This window comes from Pseudonaja textilis, chromosome 1, assembly GCF_049901715.1.
Source record: "Pseudonaja textilis isolate UNSWEBS1 chromosome 1, rPseTex1.2, whole genome shotgun sequence".
Lineage (NCBI taxonomy): Eukaryota > Metazoa > Chordata > Lepidosauria > Squamata > Elapidae > Pseudonaja > Pseudonaja textilis.
Window position 1 is genome coordinate 106,590,272 of NC_141990.1, and position 24,510 is coordinate 106,614,781.

Sequence of the window (24,510 nt, forward strand, 5' to 3'; positions counted from 1 at the left end):
CAACAAATCCTTTCTAGCAGCCAACACCCAGATAAACACCAGTCAAACCATCAAGCAGAAAACAATAGGCTAATCAAGGACCTACCAAGGGGGAAAAAACCCCACATTCCTCACCAACAGGGCAAGCTACTGTATATAAATGGGGAGCAAATTCCATACTTATTAGCACTGAAGATATTAATCACTTGAATAATGAAATGTCTGCAAGCAAACAACCAAGGTTCAAAAAGTGCAAATGATTCCACTTTTATCAGTACCATCTATTTGGCTTTAAATATCATGTCACAGAAAATAAACCATGTTTATGTTTTCTATATGGGAATCCACTTCTGATTTTCATCTTTACAAAAGTAGTGAACTTTATTAAGCATTTGCACCATATGCACATATTTGCTTTCTCCAGACTGCTCACGCTCTTGCTCAACATACTCTTGCTCAACTGTTGTATAATTAATATGACCCCAGAAAATATAGATCAGGTGGCAAACTTGTGTGGTCATGGCGGTGTCACGTGATGTATCAGGACTTCCTCCCCTTCACTAAATTGGGTGGGGCGGGGCCAGCATGTGACGCATCCAGCCCATGGGCCGTGAGTTTGACACCCCGATATAGATCAAAATGATGTTTATAATGACTGAATAAAGAACAAAATTTTGTGCTCCTAAGATGATTCAGACTTATCACTTGATTACTATTCAACATTTCATAGCTCTCTGTGACTGCAATATCAATTCAAGATATAAATCTTTAACTGACTTTTTTTCATGACTCATGCACATATGCAAACAGTCCCTTAATGTAACCGATAGTCCAGATAAAACAAATATATAAGTGGATGACTTTCTACAATAATGAAATCATGAATGATTTAAAAAAATAAAGGATTGCCAATGTTCTAAAAGAAACAAAAGTTAAAATCTGATGATGAAAAAAATCAATAACATCTCCTTGGCTGCACTCCTTACATAATCAATATCTTATGCTTCTGCTTGGCAAACTGTGAAGGAATATTGAGCCCATTTCCTACTTTCTATCTGACACATATAACATCAGTCCTATAGAACTCCTTTTTTACACACAAATAAATTTCTCCTGAAATCAGATTTAATTTAAGTACAGGCAGGATTCTTCTGTTTTTACACCTAGGGTATATAAATGCAAATGTTAAAGTATGCATTGAAGGTGAGACATTGTTCATGTGATAATGGTTTTGTTACTTTGCAGTAAATTATAGGTAGTTCTCAACTTATAACCACAATTAAGACCAGAATCTTTGTTTGTTGTGAAGCATTTGTTAAGTGAGACTTCATGTGACTGCTTCGCTCAACAACTGCAATCCTGGTTGCAATCATTACATGGTTTCCCAGATCATTAAACAAAGTAAAAGCTGGACTGACCACAGAGCCAAAATCCTTCAGAGGCAGCCTTTCTGCCCTGAAGGAGCTACCTACTAAAAAGCTCAGCCCAGGACAGGGCCAAATCCCTCTGGCAAAGACCCTTTTGCTTTCCTATAGCTGCTCACTGGAAAGACACAACTCTGTGTAGGGGCTGAATCTCTCTAGCAGGCAGCCCCAAGACAGCGTTCTAGGACCCGCTCTTTATACTCTATATAAATGAACTTTGCGATCACCTTATAAGCAACTGTGTCCTCTTCGTGGATGACGTAAAACTATTCAACACCACCGACGATGCTACTGTCCTTCAAAGTGACCTTGATTATGTGTCTGAATGGTCAAACAATTGGCACTCCAAATCTCGACCAACAAATACTACAATCCTACACATTGGTAAAAAAAAATCAGTACACCAAATATAAACTAGGTGGATATGACTTTGTTGACAATCCTCATTCTGTCAAGGACCTTGGTGTACTCATATCAAATGACCTAAGCGCCAAAGCTCATTGTAACAGCATTGCCAAAAAGGCATTAAGAGTAGTAAATCTAATCTTACAAAGCTTCTCCTCCAGAAATATTGAATTGCTAACTAGAGCACACAATACTCGAAGACCAATTGCTAGACCAATACTCGAATACAGCTCATCAGTCTGGAATCCACACTATATATCAGATATTAATACAATTGAGCGAGTCCAGAAATATTTCATGAGAAGACTACACTCCTCTGCTCACAATAGAATACCCTATATCACCAGGCTTGAGATCTTGGGCTTGGACAACCTTGAACTTCGCTGCCTACAGTTGGACTTAAGCGTAGTACACAAAATTATCTGCTACAATGTCCTACCAGTCAATGACTACTTCAGCTTCAACCACAATACAAGAGCACACAACAGATACAAACTCAATGTAAACTGCTCCAAACTTGATTGCAGAAAGTACGACTTCAGCAACAGAGTGGTGAATGCCTGGAATGCACTACCTAACTCTGTTGTTACATCCTCTAACCCCCACTCCTTTAATCTCAAACTATCCACTATTGGCCTCACCCCATTCCTAAGAGGTCTGTAAGGGGGATGCATAAGTGCACAATCATGCCTATCGTCCCTGTCCTTTTGTCCCCATTTATTCGTACCTATTTCTTGTATTCTTACTCATGTTTATACTCATACCTAGTATCTTGTAAGCGATTGACAAATCAAATCAAATAAATAAATTTCAAAGAGGCTGGCTGAAAATGATCTGTCCTGAAATCCAAGCAGGATTTTGGCACAGTGTGTTTGTAGCATTATGGGGCATTGGTAGCCAGCCCACAGAATCAAGAGGACTGCCTCTTACTTCTGGGTGCTGACTGGAAATGCCTGGGCTGCATCTACTCCAAAAACCAAGCAGGATTTTAGCATGTAACATTTTCAGCCAGAGACAAGAGGGACTGCTTTCATTTCTGCAAGCTGATGCCCTATACTACAAGAGCTCTGGGCTAAAATCTTGCTTGGATTTTGGATTTTTTAGCAAGTCCCCTGATACCAAAGAGTGCCTACTGGGGAAGTGGCAGCAGCTTGCAATCTTCCCTACTGGCTTCTCCATTGACTTTCTGGAGAAGCCAGCAGGGAAGATTGCAAATGACAAGTACATGATTGTGGGGCACTTGATATCTAGTCATAAGTGTGAATGGGTTGCTAAGTACCCAGATTGCAATTAGGTGACTGTGAGAGAAAGCGTGTTGGTACTTACCTGATACGCCCGTTCTCTGTGAGCTGTGAAGAGCATCCAGAAGTGGAGAGGTGCTTCAGTCTCTTCTGGAAAGGCTGGGCTTAAAACTCCGGGACGCTCCTCCTCCTCCATGGGACACGTCCTCAGTGTCCCCCAGTTTTGCGAAGACTGAGTGCGAAAGTCCAGGACTCATCACCTAATCTAGATCCCTGACTGGAATGGAACCCCAGCAGACAGAAAGAAATGGGTGGGGCTGGAGGCTCTTCACAGTGAACGGGCGTATCAGGTAATTACCAATGCCCTTTCTCCCATGAGCTGTTCAGAGCATCCAGAAGTGGGACATACCAAAGCTTGGCCTGTCCTTAGGGAGGGGATCGAAATCCACTCCTAAACTCTGTGGACCCTCTGCAGGACTCTTCTGCCAAATGAAGCGTCCGCTGAGGCACAGACATCAATTTTATAATGACAAAGGGAGATGGTGAAGCCCAAGTTGCCGCTCTGCAAATTTCATCTATGGAAGCCCATGTGGCCCATGCTGCTGATGTTGCCACACTCCTTGTTGAGTGGGCTGCAATGCCCTTAGGAACTGAGATGGACTGGTATTCGTAACTTTTAGCTATGGTGGCTCTCAGCCATCTACCGATAGTCGTCGACAACACCTTTTGCCCTAAAGTGGATGAGTTGAAGGATAGGAATATAGCTTCAGATTTTCGAAATGCTGCCGTGTGGTCTAGATAGATGCTTAAGGCCCTTCGAACGTCAAGTCAATGCCATTGATGCTCCAGTCTATGTGATGGTGCTGGACAAAAATTTGGAAGCACCAACTCCTGCACTCTGTGGAAGGCTGAATTTACTTTAGGAGTGAATGATGGATCCAATCAGAGAATCACTCTCTCTGCATGAAACACGCATGGGCCCTTTTCTCATTGACAATGCCGCCAATTAGGAAATCCTCCTTGCTGATGTGATTACAATTAGGAAGGCCACCTTATATGTCAGGAATTTAAGACTATCGGTTCTTAAAGGCTCAAATGGGCCAGTTGTAAGTGCGGTTAACACCTTGTTGAGGTTCCAGGTGGGATAGCGATGAATTACAGGAGGTCGTAAGTTTGCAGCACCCTTAAGAAAGCTGCAGACATGTGGATGCACTATGGACCAGAGGTCACCCCAGGCTATCACCGAGGCTAAAGCCGTCACCTGTCTGCGTAAAGTATTTGGAGATAGGCCCTTGGTCAACCCCTTCTGTAAAAAGGCCAATAATTGTCATATTGATGGGGCAGTTGGGTGGATCTTAGACCCCTGGCACCAGCAACAGAAGGTGGACCAGGTGGCCTCATATATACGATTTGTTGAGGACCGTCTGGATGCTTGAATGGTGGCAATAGCAACCTCTGAAATCTGTTGGGCCCTTAAATGGCTCCACTCAACCTCCATACGGTTAGACTGAGCCATTGTGGGTTCGGGTGAAGTATCAGCCCTTGGGAGAGGAAAACCTTCGACGGTGGAATTTTCTAAGGTTGTTCTCTCGACAGGTCCTGTAAGTCTGCGAACCATGTTCGCCTGGACCCGTAAGGGGTGACCAGTATCAATCCCGCTTGTTCCTCCAATAACTTCTGGATCAACCTGGGTATTACTGGGAGTGGAGGAAATGCATATAGAAGTCCGGGGGGCCACTGACAATGCAGGGCATTGACGGTCTCCGCTCCCTGAGTCGGGTACCTTGAAATATACCGGGGCAATTGGGCGTTGAGAGGAGAGGCAAATAGATCGATCACCGGTTGCCCAAACCTCCGCACTGCTTCCTAGAAGACAGATGGGTGTAGGTGCTACTCTACCTGATCTATTGTGGCCCTGAGCAGCCAGTCTGCTTGTGTGTTTAAGGCCCCTGCTATGTGTTCTGCCTTGAGCAAAAACAGATTGGCCTCAGCCCACTTGAACAAATTGGCCGTCTCCAGCATCAGAAGTTTGGAATGGGTACCCGTCTGTTTACGTGGGCCTTGGTTGTGATATTGTCTGTCACGACCAGAACGTGGTGTGATTGGAAAAGGGGTAGAAGCTGCATAAGGCCAGGTGAACTGCTCACAGCTCCAACAGGTTGATGCTTTGTGATTGTTCGGAAATAGTCCAAATTCCCCGCGCAGTGTGGGATTGGAAGTGAGCTCCCCATCCTACCAGGCTGGCATCGGTTGTGATCGTTGCCCTGTAAGGTTCCTTGAAAGGACACCCCTTGTTTATAGTTTTTTTTTGACCACCAGCGGAGCGATCGGAGAACATTGTGTGGTACCTTTATCTGGAGGTTGGAAGTGGCTCTTCTGGATCGCTGGAAAGGTAGCAGGAACCATTGCAGCTCTCCAGAATGGAATCGAGCCCAAGACACGATGGAAATACAAGAAATCAGTTTCCCTAACAGTTGAGACAGCACTGCCAGGGAAACCCTCTTTAAGGCTCTGATCTTTCTGGCCAAAGACTGGATACTGTTTAATCTGTCCTGAGAAAGACCTTGCCCTCCACGGTATCTATCACTGCCCCTAAAGGAACTAACCTAGTTGAAGGGATCAAATGGCTTTTATCCCAATTTATAGAAAAGCCATGACCCTGAAGGGTCTCCAGAGTAACCTTGGTATCCAATTTTGCTTGATGTCTGGAAGATGACAAAATTAAAATATCATCCCAATAACATTGTAAGCGAATAGATTTGATCCTGAGTGAGGCAGCCAAGGCCGCGAGGACCTTGGTAAAAGTCCTAGGGGCCGAAGCCAGACCGAATGGTAGGGCAATATATTCGTAGTGCCAATCACAATAGCAGAATCTAAGATATTTGTAGTGAGCAGGTCTAATTGGTATATGTAGATTAGCCTCTGTGAGATCTATAGAGGTCAGGACATTGTTCTCTCTTATGCTGAGCAGAATGGACTGGAGAGTAGTCATCTTGAATTTTCGATAAACCAATGATCTGTTCAGATGTTTGAGGTCCAGAATTGCCCTCCAGCCCCCTGAACTCTTTGGGAACACAAACAATAGAGAGTAACAGCCGTGACCCCGCTGTTCAGATGGGACCTCTCTAATGGCCCGAATATGTAGAAGACGATTCATAGCCTCCTGCACCAACATCCTCTTAATGGGGTCCGTGAACCTAGAGCTCCTAATGAAAAAGTCTGGGGGGGAGGATTGAAACTCTAGCGCCAAACCAAACCTAAGTGTCCTTGACCCACGCATTAGAGGTGGAGCTGTCCCATTGATCAGCAAACAATTTTAGCCGCCCTCCAATGGGAACTGCTGTCAAGGACTCACTTGGGGTGATGAAAAAATCGGCCTCCAGTGCTTCTGGTGTTTCTTCTGTTTTGGCCTCCCCACTGACCTCTATCAGAAGATTCAGACCTATCCTGTCTAAAACTGGGTCTGTAGCCTGATGTTCTCTGAGATCTGGGAATGTATGGGCCTTGATAGTAGGGCCGAAAGGAACCCCTTCGAAACGACTGGGGCGTTCTGTTTTCAGACCTCCGAAAGAGAGGCGGAAGCACTTTTTTCTTGTTTCTATTCTCTATAAGGAGGGGCTCCAAGACACTGCCAAATAATTTATCACCCGATATTGGGGCTGATGCCAGTTTACATTTATGCTTGGTATCCGCCTGCCAATGTCTGAGTCATGGCAGTCTCCGTGCTGATACGTGAGATGCTATCGCCCTAGACAAGAATTTGACTGCATTAAATGTGGCATCGGTGGAGAATTCTGCTGCTGCAATAATTTTAGCTATGTCCTGGTGGGCTCTGACATTTGATGCCAGCAGTATAGCCCTCAAGTGGAAGAGCCATCGTAGGGAGGACTGTGTAAAAAAAAAGGACGCTGTAGCTACCCTAATGGCCCAGGCATCAGAAACATGCACCCTACGGAGTGCCAACTGTGCTCTCTTTTCTTCCGGTCTCAGGGCTTCCTCGGCCTCGTTGGGAAAGGTTGAAGAAGAGGCCAGTGCTACAATGGGCTCATCCACCTCCAGCATTTTGAGAAAATTTGAAAACTGTGGTGCCAAATTATAATATTGTTTATCGTACCCTGTTGGGGCTGGGTACGATGCTGCTGATGCCCATTGATTTTGTACTAATTCAGCAAACATACGAGGGACAGGAATAGTTTCCACCTCATTAGCCGGTTGTGAGAATATTAGATCCTCGGATTCGTCCTGAGACCCTGTTGACAATGGATGAGGATTTGATGTGCCTAGTTTAGCAGTGTTCTTTGCCTTGAACAATAAGGATTTAAAGAGGTGTGGACGAAAAAGGCCAGAAAAGGTAGGTTGGTCCGGAATGAGGCCTTCATCGTCTGACATTCCCCGTTCTAGTGGGTCAGCCTCTGACAACCCCAAGTCCATCTGATGGATCAACCCCACCTCCATGGGAACATCCTGATCCTCAAATTCTACCTCCTCCCGAAGGCCCTGGGCTGGTATGTTAGGAATATTAGGGAATACCTGAATTTGATGTTGTCCCATATGCACAAAGGAATGAGTGGACAGGGATCCCGCATCCAAAGCGGCCGAGAAGTGTCTGGTCCTGATGGATTGCTGAACTCCAGCCACAATGCCCCTTTGAATCGCCATCTCCATCCACTGCCTCATTTCGATGGGGATAGTCTCAGGTAATCCATCCTCCTGTCTTAGGCCAGCGACCATAGGGGTGAAGGTTGCCTCTGGGATTAGCCGGGCAGTGCTCATTGGAGATGTGCCTATGGGAGGTTGTCCAGAAACAGCCTGCCTGGGTTGGGTGGATAAGTCCTAGGGCCCCAACAATGGACTTGGGTCCTGATCAGATTGTTGTGTCATAGCCATCTTGTCTGCCTCCCTGGCTCATTTCTGCAATTGCCTTTCCAAAGCTAGGTGCCGTCTATGGGCATCCTTATCCACCACCTTAGAGGCCTTTTTGGGGCCCACTGGCTTATCTCAGGACTTATTTGTCTTGGAGCGGAAAGTGTTGTCACCTTCCATTGTGGATGGCTGATTCTCTTGCCTCTGACTTTAATTTTTAATTAATTTATTATTATTATTATTATTATTATTATTATTATTATTATTATTTGTACTTTGGGGTGATGCCTTCCCCCGTGGTTGGAAGTAGAACGCTCCTCCAGGAGAGTAAGTATATGTATATGTATATGTGTATACACACACACACACACACACCACACACACACGCTGGTATACATATACACATGCTTATATTTATATGTAAAACTGTGCATATGGTAAACAGTATCTAAGGGTCCCCAACAAGGGAAACCCCCAAGTGCTCCAAGCGAGAACTTTCTGGATCCCTGGTCCCCAACAAGGGAAACCAGCTATACAGGATCTGAGGTGGATTCTTTCCTGTCAAAACGAAATGTCCTGTTGTTTAAAATGGCACTTGCAGCTTCACTCCAAAGAAATGATCCAAAGGCAATTGCAAGGAAATTCCTGTTTAATGACTAGCCTGCTTATCCAACATCAGCCAGACAAGGGAAAGCTAAACCCAGGGAGAACAAAGTGGGAAGGTACCGCCCCGGTCCCCAAAAAGGGAAACTAGCGGGGAATGGTGCCTGTGATATTTAGGCGCAAACTTGAGCCAGCCGTTGAAAAAGGTGGGAAGCCAGAATCTCTGCTGCTAATGTCTGAGAAGACTAACGAGCCGCTGCTGCTGAGGCTTTAACTTGCAAGTTAAATGTTCCTGTCAAACAAAACAGCAAGGCGAAGTGAGCCGCGGCTGCAAGCGCTCCGCTACGATCACAGAGATGATTGGAAAGTTAGATAAGGTAATTGCCTGAGACGGTCACCTCAGGTGCCCACGGAGTGGCAGGCTCCGCTAGTTACAAAGAAACTGTTTTTAAACTGATCGAGGCAACCTAATAGAGGCACAAGCCTGAAAAAAGCCAAATTAAATGGGGAAGATTTTTACAAGCCGAAATAGCCCAAGAGCAAACCTGAATCAGAAAACCGTTCCAGCCACCGAGTGCACAACCTCTTACCACAAAGGCTGAGCTAAAACTGGGGGACGCTGAGGAGGTGTCCTGTGGAGGAGGAGGAGAGTCCTGGAGTTTTAAGCTCAGCTTTTCCAGAAGAGACTGAAGCACCACCCACTTCTGGATGCTTTGAAGAGCTCATGGGAGAACTGCAATGTTGTAGTTTTGGATACAGGTCATGATTCATTCAGCACTGGCATACTTTCAAACAATATCTGAACAAATGGCAATCAAGTGAGAACTAATGTAGCTTTTGGAGAAGAAATAACTAAGAGATTTTGGAGATTGCTACTTTCTACTTTCACACACACTCACACACACACAAAATCAATTTCATATTCGTTTGCCCAGCACCTTACTTTCTCCAAAAATCTCTTCTTCCCATGTCTTTTATCTATAAACAAACCTTTAAACCCTCATTATTCAAACTCCATTAAAAAAAATTCCATCAAGAGCTACCAGAAAAAAACAACACTGAAAATTAATTTATCATCTCATCATCTCCTCTAAATTCTAATACCATAGCTTATAACTTTCTCTAAAAAAGTTACACAAATCTGTAAAGCACTGAAAAACCAGCTAAAAATGTTAGGGAAAAAAATCCCTGATATACATGTTAGCATTGGTCAAGTAAGCCAAGTGTATAAACATTTTTTAAAATTTTTAAATGTCTTGATATTTATTTCTCTTAAGTAATGATCCCAAGCTTGGTCTTTTTTCTTTCTCACTTTATCTTATCTCAGGAGTTTCTTCATTAGTACAACACATTTCTTTTTGAAGTCCAAACTAAGAAGATTATCCAAGTCACCTCTTCTAGTTTATTATTTGTATGTTCCTTTACCTATTAAACATAAGTTAGGTTCATTTGTAAAGCCTTGTAAACATCTTTGTCTGTGTCAATCTTGTGTCAATTTTAAATCCCTATCAAAAGCAGGCTGATTCTCCATTGTATCCTTCTCCATCTCTTCTTTTGAACCCACTGTATGCTGTTAGACAATCTTTAAGAGAAAGTTTGGGGTACAATTATCCTTGAATTCTTTCACATTTAAAATACTTTTCTCCAGTTTGTATTAGTGGGTCTTCTCCTTTAATCATAATCTTTCATTTTTTCTGGTTGCTTCTAGTAAGCAACCTTCAAGGACTCTTCTCATGATGTTTTTCTCTAATCCACAACATTTCCAAAGGGAAAAATATCTTAAAATTCAAAATCTTCATAGGCGGTTTTTTAAATAGGATATTAAACAAGCCACAGGAAGCATTCTTATAATCATTTCAAAATCTTATTTGCTCCTTAGTCCATTCAAAAACTTCCAAAATCAACATTCGAATCCCTCTTTTGCTGCTTATTTCCAAATAAAGTTTTTCCTTAATTTTTAAACTTAAAGTAAAACTTCTTTCACTTAAATTCACTGAAGGAAAATCATCCAGTGTAATAAAATTTGTCCTTCTGAAGGTTCTTAGTATCCAAAATACAATTTACAAGCCATTTCTAGTGAAAGTAATTAAGGTAGTAGGTGAACCCAGCATACAGAGCTCTGTAACCCAACAAAGAGCACTGTTTTAAGGTCTTGTCATGGGAAGTATTTGTATGGAGCACTATGAGCAATCCCAGTCAAAGAATGGTATAACTGGGACACAATATGAAGCTGTGCAAAAGTCGTCCTAAGCTAAGATTGCCACTTGCTCATCAAGCAAGAGTCACTAGTCTAGAATATTCGGGTTATGCACTCGTTTTGTTTGGATCAGTGCAATCCCATCCACCAACATAGATGGTATACTCCCTGAAATAGAGGGGAACAAAAAGACCCAGAGCCAGTACTTTCCCATTCAAGCCCTCACAGCTTCCAGGCACTGAGCTAGGATGTCAATAGCACTAACTAATTCTCCAGGGTCAGAGAGATATAGTTGGGTATCAATAGTTGGGTGCCTGGATGAGGAACAACAGACTTCAGCTGAACCCTGGTAAGACAGAGTGGCTGTGGGTGAGCCTTCTGCATCCAAGAATGTTTCATCTTTGGTTCTGGATGGGGTTTTATATTGTAACATTTTATTGTACACCATCCAAGGTACCTTTAAAGGGAAATGGGTAGTTTAGAAATGTGTTAAGCAATCAAGCAAGCAAACTAGCAACTAGATTATATCTAATCCTATGGCAATGAATAATCTCATCCACCAGCTTCATGCAGATGTTGGATAGAAGGGGAGAACAGTAACTCTAGAAAACCGCACAATGTATACCCCAAAGGAGGGATCTTTCCCTCAATCACCACCAACTGGAATTGGTTCTAAGAAAGATGAAGAACCAATATTATACACTCTAGTGTTGCCGTCCCCCAAATCTCCAGAACCAATCCAGAAGGATATCATGGTCAGTGGTAATGAAGGCTGCTGAGAGGTCAAGCAGAATGAGGATGGATACAAGACTTTCATCCTGCTACTACCAAAGATCATCCAAAAGCATGACCAATACTATTTCCATTCCATACTGAGATCTGAATCTTGACTGTAAAAGATCCAGATAATCCAAATGATTCAGACAGTGTTGTCATGATATAAACTCTTTTCTATGCTCAATATATCTATAGATCAAACAACTATGCCAAGAAAACCTAGCTTAGTGGGTGTAAATCTGTAAGGAATTAGTATAAGATATTCATTTTGACATCAGATGTTCAACACTGGTCAAGTTGAGTCTTCATTTGTAAAATGGCACAATTTTGTATCTGCTCTTGCCTCTACAAAATTATTTTCTCTAAGATCTGCATTGTAAAACATTTGTCTTTAAATTAACATTTTCACTCTGATACCAACTATTCGGCTATAACAGTGTTATTAGAAAGTTGATGTACCCAACTTCCACAAACAGAGGAATAATAGAAATTACTAGTACTACCTGTTCTCTCTTAATAATTATTTTACAGAAATTTGCATTTAGACAAATTTCAATACCCTGAGCAGAAGCAAATTTGCATCCTGGAAATTGCACTGACTACCTCTTTTGATATGTTCCGGTCCCATTTTATTTTTTAGATTGTCCTTAATGGGCTATATCACAAATTATGTTTTGCAGTGATCCAATTTTGAGTTTCCATGTGTGCATCACTGACACCAGATCTCTCTCCTCTAGGAATGGATATATCCGATTAATCAGCCTGAATCCAATAAAAGTCTTTCCGTTTATGTACTGTGGCTTTCCATCTCTATGCTGGATCCAAGAATCACTCCATTTTGTCCAAATTCATTTAGCTAAGAACACTTTTCCTCAAAGATCAGTAGGTATAATGCCATTCCTTTTTCAGTGCTGTAACTTCATCTTCTATTAAAAAAAAAAAAAAAAACTACTGCAGCTTCTTCTTTGTTTTCCAAAGAGACAGGAAAGCAAGAGAAAGAGGGAAGTTACAACAGAAGAGAATACATGCAGCTTAGAGTTTGATTTTGAAGTTCTTGGTACTCTCTGAGCTTGGTTTGCTTGCAGACATTTCGTTACCCAAATAGGTAACCTTATCAGTGGGAGTAACTTTATATACAGTAGCTTGTCCTGGATATATTGGTAGGAGTATGGTTTTTTTCCTTAGTAGGTTGATTAGGGTACCGTTTGTTCCTTGTTATCGGTGGGAGTACGTTTATATACTGGTAAGTTTATATATTGGTGAGTATATAGTTTTCTCCTTAGTAGGTTGATTAATATATTGTTTGTTGCTTGTTTTCCATCAAATCTACCGAAGAGAAAATCACAGTCCCATTAACAGCAAGCTACCATATAGACGCAGGGAGCCCCACACTGATATTACTGAGTTGGGCAATAAAATTTGCAAGCAAACAACCAAGCTTAGAGAGCACCAAGATGGATGGACATCATCAAAATACACATAGCCCTCAACCTTCAACCATAATTGAACCTGGAATTATGGTCATGCCAATAATTAAGCAAGTCATCACATGACCGACCACCATTTTTTGCAAATGGTGGTTAAGTAAATCACCAGGGTTGTGAAGTGAATGATTAAGCAAATGCATGGTCATTAAGTGAACCCATTGGTACAATGGGCATCTTTTAAAATGCTAGTTTTCAGGAAAAAAAAGTCATAAATCATGGCCACACGATGCTGCAAATGTCAGTTGCCAAGAGCTCAAAATGTGATCATGTGACTGGGAATGGTAGTGGTGGTGTAACTTCAAATCTGGTCCATAAGTATCTTTTTAGGGGTCCATTTGCTAAGCAACTGGGGGTCCATTAGTGAAGTAGAGGACTATCTGTATCTGTAAAAATCTCCTTTAACTCCTGCAAGCCCTAGAACACCAATAGTAGCTCTATCTCTTCTGATTATGTGCTAACAAGTAGTTTTTAACTCATAGCAACCAGAGATAGATTTTCTCCATGATGATTAATCCCCTAATCTGTTCTTTCAGGTCTCCTAATGGTGCACTCATTGCCACTGTAACTGAGTCCATCCACCTTGCTGCTGCTTATCTTCTTGTTTCATAGATCCCATGACTGATCCTTTATTTTTAACAAAAGGAAATCAGGTGTACTTACTAAAAATTAAGCAGATGTGTTCATTATTCTATGTTTTTTTAACTGATGGAACCATCTCCAAACAAAAGAGAGCTTGTCGACGATATCTATTCACAAGCAAATACTGTTGTTCCTGGAAACCTGAAGAATTTTATCTACTGACAAGCAGTACAAGCTAATGAAATTACCTGAATACAAATAAACAGCCATCTAATTTTAAAGAGTGAAATCAAGAATGATTACTGTTTTCATTGTTACCAATTCCTTTAAGGCACTGAAAGATAAATAAAAATGTCAAATATATGTTACTATTAATAAAGGAGAATATTTGTAGCTTAGTGAGGGAGTCTTTGGTGCTCTCTGAGCTTTCTTTCTTTATTGCAAATATTTCATTATCCAAACACTGAAGATATTATCTAGTTTGGGTAATGAAATTTCTTCAAGAAAACAAGTAAGATCAGAGAGCACCAAGGAACCTTCATATATTACTATTCTTAAAATGTGCATAAACAGAACTTGAATACCATTTCAGGTTCCAAAGAGATTTTGAAGTATGCACTTAATTCAGTTAAAATTATTTTCAGATAACTATATACTAGATTAAATACTGTCTGTACGATGGTATTCCTCACATTGAATAACCTGCTTTATCTTTTTTACAATTCATTAGTCTAACCTAACAATATAAACATTATTGATGTCTTTACTTGAAGAATATCAATGAAACATGTTACATATCTTAGTAACAATGTATCACATATTTTTTATTAGATTCATCCACCAAGCTTTCCCAAAAACCCAATCACATGCTAAATGTGCAAGATGAGAATTTTTGCAGCATTAATTACAGGTGATGAGTATTTCTGAACAAAATCAGATCCTGTGTATACTCCATAAAATAAAGTAAGGTGCATTTTGGTTCTGAGTGCATATAAACTTTTTGACCAAGTCTTAATTTGGTCTATATTTATGTGTTTTGTATCGAACAAGCATATTAGTATTTAATTCCTAGTTCACATCAAGTAACATCTGGTACATGTTCTGTACAGAGTTATAAAAAAAGTGATTTTATCCACTGTCTTTTTACAACTGCAGAGAAATAATCAGTATAGCATTATTTTCATGAAGGATCTTCTCTTTTCTCCCTCCCCTTAACTTGGAGATTAACATTGAGTCAAAAGTATGTAAACTGCATTTAAAAAAAGAATTGCATCAGAACATTTTAACTGAAATGGTAAACACTTTTGTTCAAGGAATATCAGAATGTTAATGTGGAAGATAAATTAAAATATTCATGAAAATTATTCAACCTTTAGTTGAAATGCTTCCAACTGTCCATATTAAAAATCCAATCAAGGTTGTGGTTCTATTTTTAAATAACTGCTTGGATTGCCTGGGGATTTGATGTAAATCTTTTGCTATTGTAGATCAGGTACCACTATCAGGATTATCATGAAAATTTAATTTGTAAGATACCAATGCATAACATAATAGTATGCTTCACCAATGACCCAACTCTATTAGATCAGCTATTAAGTTGCTAGTCAGTCAAATTAAAAGATACAGAAGCACAAGCTTGGGCATTCTGTTCAATGAATTACTAGTTCTGAATCTGTAATTTATTTACAAGCATTGTTTTCCCCTAAGATTGCCGATGTTAGCAACCAACAATATACCAAAACCATTTTCACTTTAGGTACTTGGGGCTTATAAGAAACTTACAACACACTTCATAAGTGTATCAAGGAAAAAGCATTCTAAATCACTACAGTTGAAACATACGTTAAATATAGTCAAATTAATCCGTTTCAACAGTATTGTCACTGAATTCAAATGCTAAGAATCAAGTTCATTTTTTAAGAAATAATGAAAACCAAGCTTTCAACTGCCTAAATCTCCCACCATCTTACTTCATCTTAATACAATTTGCATTATAGGTTTATTTAATTTTTCTTTTGGAACAAAACTTATTTATGAAATAATTCACTTTAATATTATTTCTTTTGTTATAGTACATATACACAAGGCCTGTGTGGTTTAATAAAATTCTGTGTAAGTCCTATGGGATGGGTTTATAATTTGCTTTAATCACAGCCCTGCTCTGTAGCGTCTCATTAGATGCTGGAACATATTACTGAATGTGTAGCTCATATACAGATAATAGTACATAAGGAAAATGATTCTGATTTGCTCTTTCATTTCTATGTACAATATGAAGTAAATATTATTGTTTTTCTGTTAAAACTTTATTTAAAGACAGTGTTTTGGTCACTGTTATTTTTAAAACTGGAATACTCAAACACTTTTTAGTAATCGCTGGTATTTTTAGCATTTCCTTTATTCTTCAAAACAGACATAGACAAACTAGATATCATTTCAGATAGATATCAGTCAAGTTAAACTAGATATAAAATGAAAGATCTATGGCAAGGTTGCTACTTCACAGGAAGTTATTATTTACCATATGGCATACAAGGCCAAGTACACTACAATGTTATACACACAGTAGAAGACCTGGCAGCTGAAAGCTACAGGAAATAACATGTCAGAGAATGTCCTAATAAACCTGATATTCCTCTTGGTTTCATGACACTGGTCTTATTTTTCCAGTATTCCCCAATATCAACTCACATTCTAGACTCTTCCTACTTAATCCAGTAATATATAAAACCCATATTGCTTCACCATACCTTTTATGGGAGAAGGATCAAATGATCCATTCTAGATGTTGCCAGAAGCATGTCTTGGGTATACAAGAAAATGTAGACCATAAGGAAGCTAACCTTGACATAAATATGCCTGATCTGTTATTAAAGCAACAAGAAAAATGCCTAAACAAGAAGTCATGTGCAAAGCATTCCAGCAGCCCCTATCTAATTCACTTAAGTGTAAGAGAGGGGAGAAGCAAAACACAGACTTGCAAGATTCTATTACTATAGCCAATATTAATAAAAATAATTTTAGCCTTCATGTAGAGTTGATTTCTTGATTTGGTGTTCAGATGTGGTCTTGCCTTCTCTTGGATAAGTGGCCCACTGATTTCTCTCCCAAATGTTGCACTCAAATGATGAGTTTGGGCTAAGCCTAAGTTCCTTGTCTTGTTGCCTACCCCCAAATTCTCCATGCTGCTTGCTTTCCAAACACAAAGTAGGGATGAAAAAAGCACCGCGTGACAAGTATTTGGGTAGCATATAAAATTTGAAAATACAAGAAGATAAAACAATATCTTTGGCTTCTACCTATGCTTCAAATAAAAATAAAGAACAATTTTGTAGCAGATCATTTTTCAAAAATAAAACTTGAAGAAGTGAAAATACTTATTTGGGTAGGTATTAGAGTTTGAAATTAGATAAATCCCAAAAAGATGGACTGCAGAAGTATTTTAATATATGAAGGTGGGGTTCTTGGAGCTCTATGAACTAGGTGGTTTCCTTGCAGACATTTCATTTCCAAACAAGGAAACACCATCAGTGCTAGAAGGGTTTGCTCTTATAGATGGAGAAATGGGCCTTAATATATATTTGGAGATTACAAAATCCAATAAAGAGAGGCTCCACTTTTTTTAACAAGACATCAATCATGCTCTAGAATAGACAAATGATGCTTAACATCGTATTTCAAAAAAATACAAATTTTTCCAATGATATACATAGACCACAATTTAAATTTAATCATATGAAGTCTGGGTGGCAAACTACCTTTCAGATGTTTAGCATTTTTATTGTTAGTTTAGTTGTTTAGCTTATTTCCATGACAGTTTTACAAAAAATAAATAAAGAGGGACTTCAATTATTTTCAACCAAAAAGCCATTACATATTATTCTCTGGGAAACAAGAAAAAGCATATATGAAGGCCTTTTAAATAAATAAACCGCAAAACAAAAAAGACAATATAACAAACAAAAACAATATTTAGATGCTAAAATAAAAGAATTGGAAAAAAAATAAAACCAATTCAAACAAAGAATTTATGAAAGAATTACAAGAAACTAAACAGTAAAGACATTTATTAGAAATAGTTGATTTACAGAAGGAAATAAAATTGATTGAACAGAAATATCTTAGTACATTTGAACCTGCAAACAATTCAGAATAAACACTAAAATAGTTGTGTTAAAGAATGGATCGAAATTGTTACATTTAAACACTGGAAATAGGATTGGCAACTTTTTTTTTAAAAAAAAAAGTACATTACACTAATATTGATGAAGCTGCTATGAATAAATATATTGAAAAGTTCATTATCAAAGAATTGATTATCAACATAGGTGAATTTCTATTCTCAATATTCTATTTAAATAATAGAAACTTAATATTTAAAGCATATTATACCAACATCAATGTATAGAAACAATACAATGTATTAAATTTATTTAAAAAATAAAAAAAGCAATCTATAGTCTAAATTTTACATTATTTCAGCTGGTAAAATGCAAGCTGTGAGAGAATGGGGAAAGAAGTCTTCAGCTTTGAGAAAATAAGGAAGCCAACAACTGCACAATATCAAACCTGCCCATTTGTGCTGCAACATCCCAGTCTGGTGATGTTTTCTTGCTGGCTGTAAAGTGCCATTAGGGAAATGGTGGTAAAACAGAGAAGAATGGTAACTACGCCAGTATTGAAGTTTGCATGTAATTATGTACTTTACAAAACTGCTTCTTGTTGATAAAAAAAGGGAATAAAGTGCTCTTAACTGAAATTGTCTTTTGTTTTTCCATTTACATTACTTTCAAAATCTGAAAAGCTCTCCATAAGACTGGGACTGTTTTGTGGAAAAGTATATGGAAACTGAACTAATCCAAGATCTTTTGCTTTGCTTCTTATTCTTACACATTCACAGAATTCATGGTTCTTTCCCAGCATTGCTTTATATGTTTACACCATTTCTCCTCGTATTAGAGAAGGGCAGAGATTCTTACCAAAGTGGTATAGTATCAAAAGCTCCAATTAATATCAAAGCAGTGTATAACATCAAAAGAGAGACACTTATGACTGCAAGATATATCAGAAACATTTTTTATCTGGACTTTGGATTTTAATTTCAAGCTATTTCTAAGAAAAAAAGAAAGGAAGAATGGCATAATACACTTGAGGTTGAGCAAAACTAATCTCAGTCAAAATGTCATGTCTAACCATCTTTTCTTTAAAGCCTTATAAGTTTATTTTAGGATTTACAAATACTACCAAATCCTGCAGGCAGAGCTTAATTTAGGCAGCAACCATTTGTAGAATCAAAGCAGAACAAACAAACAAAAATTAAAAAGACCTCCAACATTATAGCAATTTCAACCCAATTCCAATGGCTTACTCATATTGTAGCACATTATAAGCCATAACTTTGTGTATAACTTTTGTTACATTAGCCACTGCCCATACCCAAATGTCACTTGATAGCATTAGCCTGTGGTAAATTGCCAGTCAATAAAGAATGCTGCAACTGTATTCACTGAAAGCAAAACATTAAATTAAATCCACTTGGTTCTATTTCTCTGTGAAATCTGATAGCAGAGGCTAAGCACATTCTGAATCAATTCTTAAACACTGTGATGGACTATACAAAAGCAATTAACTTGGCTAAGTTTTTATTGGTCTTTGGAATGAAGGGGAATGGCTCTTTCTAGATTGGAAAGTATTTACCCTTGAAAGAACAGATTGCACTTCATGGTACTTTTGGATCTATCAAAGTCCCAGATAACTTCAATGGCAGTTACCATCTAAAAATGGCATAGAAGCTCTACCTATTCCTAGAAAAAAAGTTTGCCCTCTATGATCTGCATTAATAGTTTCAGAATTGGATTCCTGAAGTTTGCCTTGATATTGGTTGTTGAACCTAGCTGTAGACCTACAGTTAATGTAGAATGCTAATAGATGGTTTATGGTCGAGATACCTTACTACATATATAGGAGTGCAGTGGTTAGACACTGAGCTTTTCAGTTAGAAAGCTGTCAGTCAGGTTTGAGACTCGAGTACTGCATGACAGGGTGAGCTCCTATTCTTGCCCCAGCTCCTGCCCACCTAGCAATTCAAAAGCATGCACATGCGAGTAGATAAATAGATACCACTTCGGTGGGAAGGCAACAGCATTCCATGCACCTTGGGTATATAGTCATATGACATGACCCCTGAAGCATCTTCAGACAACTCTGGTTCTCTTGGCTAAGAAACAGAGATGAGCACCTCCTCCTAGAGTCAGACATGACTGGACAGGGGAAACCTGTACTTTTTTTCCTTGACTACATATATACTGCTTTGTAGTCAAAACATTTTTTAATGTCTAAAAGTATACGCTGAGTTGACAAAATCAGAAATGGGAAGGTGATAAGCCACTTGGAAAGCCAAGGGAAATCATCAGAACCATTAAAAAGCAAAAGTTAGAATGTTTCGGACATGTGATGTGATACCCGGATAAATACGGCATACTTCACTTACTTCTCCAGGGAAAGATTAAAGGCAAATGAGGGCCAGGCAGGAGAAGAACATCATGGCTTCAAAATCTAAGGGACTGATTTGGACAAAATTCAGCAGCACTTTTTCGTGCGGTTGTTGATAAAAATAGGATCATCGATGCCCGATGACAGATATGGCACAACAACAAGAAGCCAAAATATCTCCAGGCTGTCAGTCTACTCCTGAAACAGGTTAAATATAACATTACTATGCTAAGATGTGACAAATTAGTTTAAAAAAACACCCCAATGTTTATCAGCTTCGATACTTACTAACTTTAAGGAAGGTCCAGATCATTGCAATAGTGGGGATCTTTTCTGAAGGGTTGCAAATTCTGTGGAATGATTTAACTGCAAAGCTTAATGTAATGAAACAATTTACAATTTAATAATTTAACTTCTCTGAAAGACATCTCATGAAAGTATTTCCCAACCAATAAGTCCTACCAAATTTGTATTTTAATAGAGTGCTTCATTTTTCTATCATACTTGAAAACTGTTTTAAGATTTATATCACTGAAAGGACAACTATATCTGTGCTGGAAAAATCTGCATGAGCACCAGATGGCATCAAAGAAATACAGAAAACTCGTTTTAGAGAGGGTGGGAGAGGCTGCTGTTTCATGATTACTTGCTGTTTTGCAGCCCAATTATGCATAATTTCATTAAAACTTAGCTAATTTAGTAGATTTGTAGAGTTATTATTAAAGGAACCAAGCACACGTGCTGGTTTTTCATTGTCCATATTTTTCACTAATCATACATCCACTAAAAATCCATTTTAGTACTTTTTTACATAAAACTATCCAGATGATATTTTGATGCATAATTAATGGGAGAATATGTTAATACTGCATATATTCAACATTCATTTGTATAGCACCATTTACTGAGTATGTTCACTGTGATATTTTAAAGATATGCAATGTATGGCTTGATTTAGTGTGCACATATTTATTTAATACAACAGTATACAGTTAGCAGTAATTATACATTAACGTGGTTTAAAGCTTTTTTTTCAGACATTACTATTTCTAGTGGTTTGATTGTCTAGCTTAATAATATTCCTATCATAAGTTAAAAGAAAATATGGTTGAGATAGATGGTAAAAATATACACGAGGACCTTATTATATGGTATATATTTATTATTCTATTAATGAAAATATTTCATTGGAGTATTTTTTGTCTACTCTTTTTAAAAGGTAGGGTTTTAATTCCAATTTCACCTTTTGCCAGTGTATTTTCCAAGCAGTTGACATCTCTAATTGGAACATCTGTTCTATACCCATCTGAATAGACTACAATTAAAGAAGGCTTTACAAATTTGAACTACACGGCCTCATAAATGCAGTTGGTTACTTGCAACTAGATGACCTTGCCCATCTCACTGATTACATGAAATTATATCATGTATAATCTAAGATCGAGTGTTAAGTAACTCTTTCAAAGACTTTCAAGTCCAAATTTATTTAAGTGTCATGTTTTCAATGTAACTGGCATTAAACTGTGTTCACAAAGGATTAGCAAAAGACAAATGGAAGTTCTGCAAATTAAATTTAATCATTCTAATTCTTCCTGTTTCTTTCAATCCTTATTTATTAAACCTCAGTAAACAAAAAAAAAAAAAAAAAATAATAGATGCCGTACTTTTTAATAAAGGATCAAATATTTTTTTTAATCCTACATTTTTTTTCTGGCAGTTTTCTTACTTGACTGTTTAGTTGACCTGCTAAAAGAAAATCTATGACATTTTTTCCAATTGCAACTCACTGTTTTTGATGGTAGAAACAATAACAAATTATAGTATCGCTCATCACTACAGATATGGAGAAAGTAAAAATATACTATAACATTAACTAGAAATTCCAATGTAACAATATGACTGGAAATTCAAAATGAATTGATCATATCAGAAAGGGAAGGTATGTATTATAAGGAGAAACTATAGGTGAAGAAGGGCAGCACATATAAAAACGTTGAAGAAGGTTCTATAAGAAAGTAAACAAGGATCATAATAAAATGCATATTGGGAGTTGTTTCTTTGATTATCAGTCACACAGAGCACTAAAAATCTGTAACTTATGACTTATTTTTTAACATCTCCATGAGACAAAATACTTCAAGCCCAAACAATCCACAGAATGCTATTTTAACCTAAACCAAGGCAATTTATTAACACTCAGTATGCTAATAGTAAGGGGTTATGCTTTTAACTACTATTCCAGGCAAGGAATGCTATAAAATGTCAAATAATCTCTTGCAACTTTAAACTTTCTTTATGGGGATTTAGAAAGAAAAGCAATAGGCCTAAAACTGAATTAAAAAATGTCCTCCCTTATTTGCATTACTTTCCTCATCCTGCTAAACATCTGATGTTAGTCTTGTTTGTGCTGTATATAGAAAAAGGTAGCACTAGCACTGCCTCCCTTATTGCAGTCAGTTGAAGCATTCTGTGTTGTTTCCATTTCTCTCTGCCTTGATTTTGTGGGTGCTGCTATCCCTCCTGACGCAGTGATTTTAGATGATTAGCAGAGGTTCTCATCCTGCTGGAGATAAACTTGTGATGCCAATTCATAATTATTTGTTGCCAGCACTTGAACTGAGCATGTACTGAAGTTTAAAAACTTAAAAGCTTAAGAAGTTCATCTTTTCTCATTGCTACCAAGAAAAGCCTTTCTTGTACCCAAAGATTTGGCTTAATGTAGATGTATGTATGCTACTTAAAAAAAACCTTTAAATTTGTAGATTTCAACTTCTTCTGTTGGTGGGTCAGTCAGGAACTAAATCTTCAATCAGGCAGGAGTGTTGATATAATTCTTCTGATAGATCAAGGAAGCTGGGCGACAACTATGAAGGAAAACCCTTCATGCCAGCAAATTACCTATTCAATATTACCCACCCAACACATTGTAGAGCTTTCCCTTTGGCCCATGTTAAGGTTTTGCTTTCCACAATACTTGAGGAAAAGTATAACAATACCTTTTGGCAGTCTGAACTTCCCTTTGTGATCTGCAGAAATATGTGACTCTAGAAAACATCATTTGATATCTTTTCTATAGCAACCTGCACCCCATTCTTAATAGATGATTCACCTGTTCTAAGAATGATTTTACTTACTTTATATTTTTATATTATATATTTATAAGAATGATTTTACTTACTTTATATATTATAACTTTAGACTTTAACATCTCTAGAAGATTTGCAACATTTCATACAGTCAGCATTGCTTTTTGCAGGAACCTATTATTAAAATAGAAACTGTATTTAATCATTTGACTGTATCATAATATAAAACTAATACAAATATTCAAGTAGATATAAAGAAAACAATATGACACATTCATAATAAGCCATCGCCTCTACCCTAAACCCCAGTCTGATCTAAACATTCCATCATGTTTGAAATGGCCTTTGATATTTATGCCTTAGGCATAAAAGCCAGCTGGGTGACTTTGGATAGTCATTCTCTCAGCCCAAGCCACCTGATAGAGTTTGCTGTATAGGGAAAATAGGAGGGGAAAGGAATATTAAGTATGTTCACTGCCCTGAGTTACTTATAAAGTAATAAAGCTGGGAAACAATTTAATCAATCAATAAATAAAATAAGAGTGAAGTCCAAGTTTTACTAGAGATACACAAGTTTGTTCCCACAAAAAGTAAGATAGTTTATCCTATGTGCCCCAGCAGTATTTATATTCTAAATAAAAACCAAAATCAGCAGCCCTTTCATTGTTTTAATTTTTAGGATTTTATAATATATAACTTTTAAAATTCTGTTTTATATCATTTTGTCACATTAGTCAGTGATACCAATAAAGTATTTGTATGTATGTGTGGGTATGTATCAGTGGTGAGATTCAAATTTTTTTTACTACTGGTTCTGTGGCTTGGTGGGCATGGTGTGGCTTAATGGGCATGGCTTGGTGGGCATGGCAGGGGAAGAATACTGCAAAATCTCCATTCCCTCCCAACTCCTGGGGAAAGGTTACTGCAAAATCCCATTTCCTCCATACCTTACTAACCTGCATTCCAGTTCCGTTCTCCTGTGCAGGGCAACAAAAGAAAACCTAGCTGATTAGCTGGGACTCAGGAGGCAGAGAACAGATAGGGGCAGGGGCAGTCAGAGGTGGTATTTGTCGGTTCTCTGGATTATTCAAAATTTCTGTGGGTGGATGCGTTATGTGTGTTATACCAAAGTGTGTGTGTGTGTGTGTGTGTGTGTGTGTGTGTGTGTATGTGTGTGTACGTAAATGTGTGTGTGTGTGTGTATACATACATACATACATACATAAACATACACACACACACACACACACATATTTTGGTATAACACACATAACCCATCCACCCACATGCACCCTTAATAGTTCAGTAATTTTTATTAAACATTTAATTCTTATCTAATATTTTAGCTCTTTATCCACAAATTACTTTTACAATTTA

General features: G+C 38.2%; 1 protein-coding gene across 5 annotated transcripts in view; it reads right to left on the reverse strand.

Moving 5' to 3' along the window:
* Positions 1 to 24,510, reverse strand: part of FUT9 (fucosyltransferase 9) — a 90,841-nt gene that overhangs the window by 44,309 nt on the left and 22,022 nt on the right. The gene's annotated exons all lie outside the window — the stretch shown is intronic.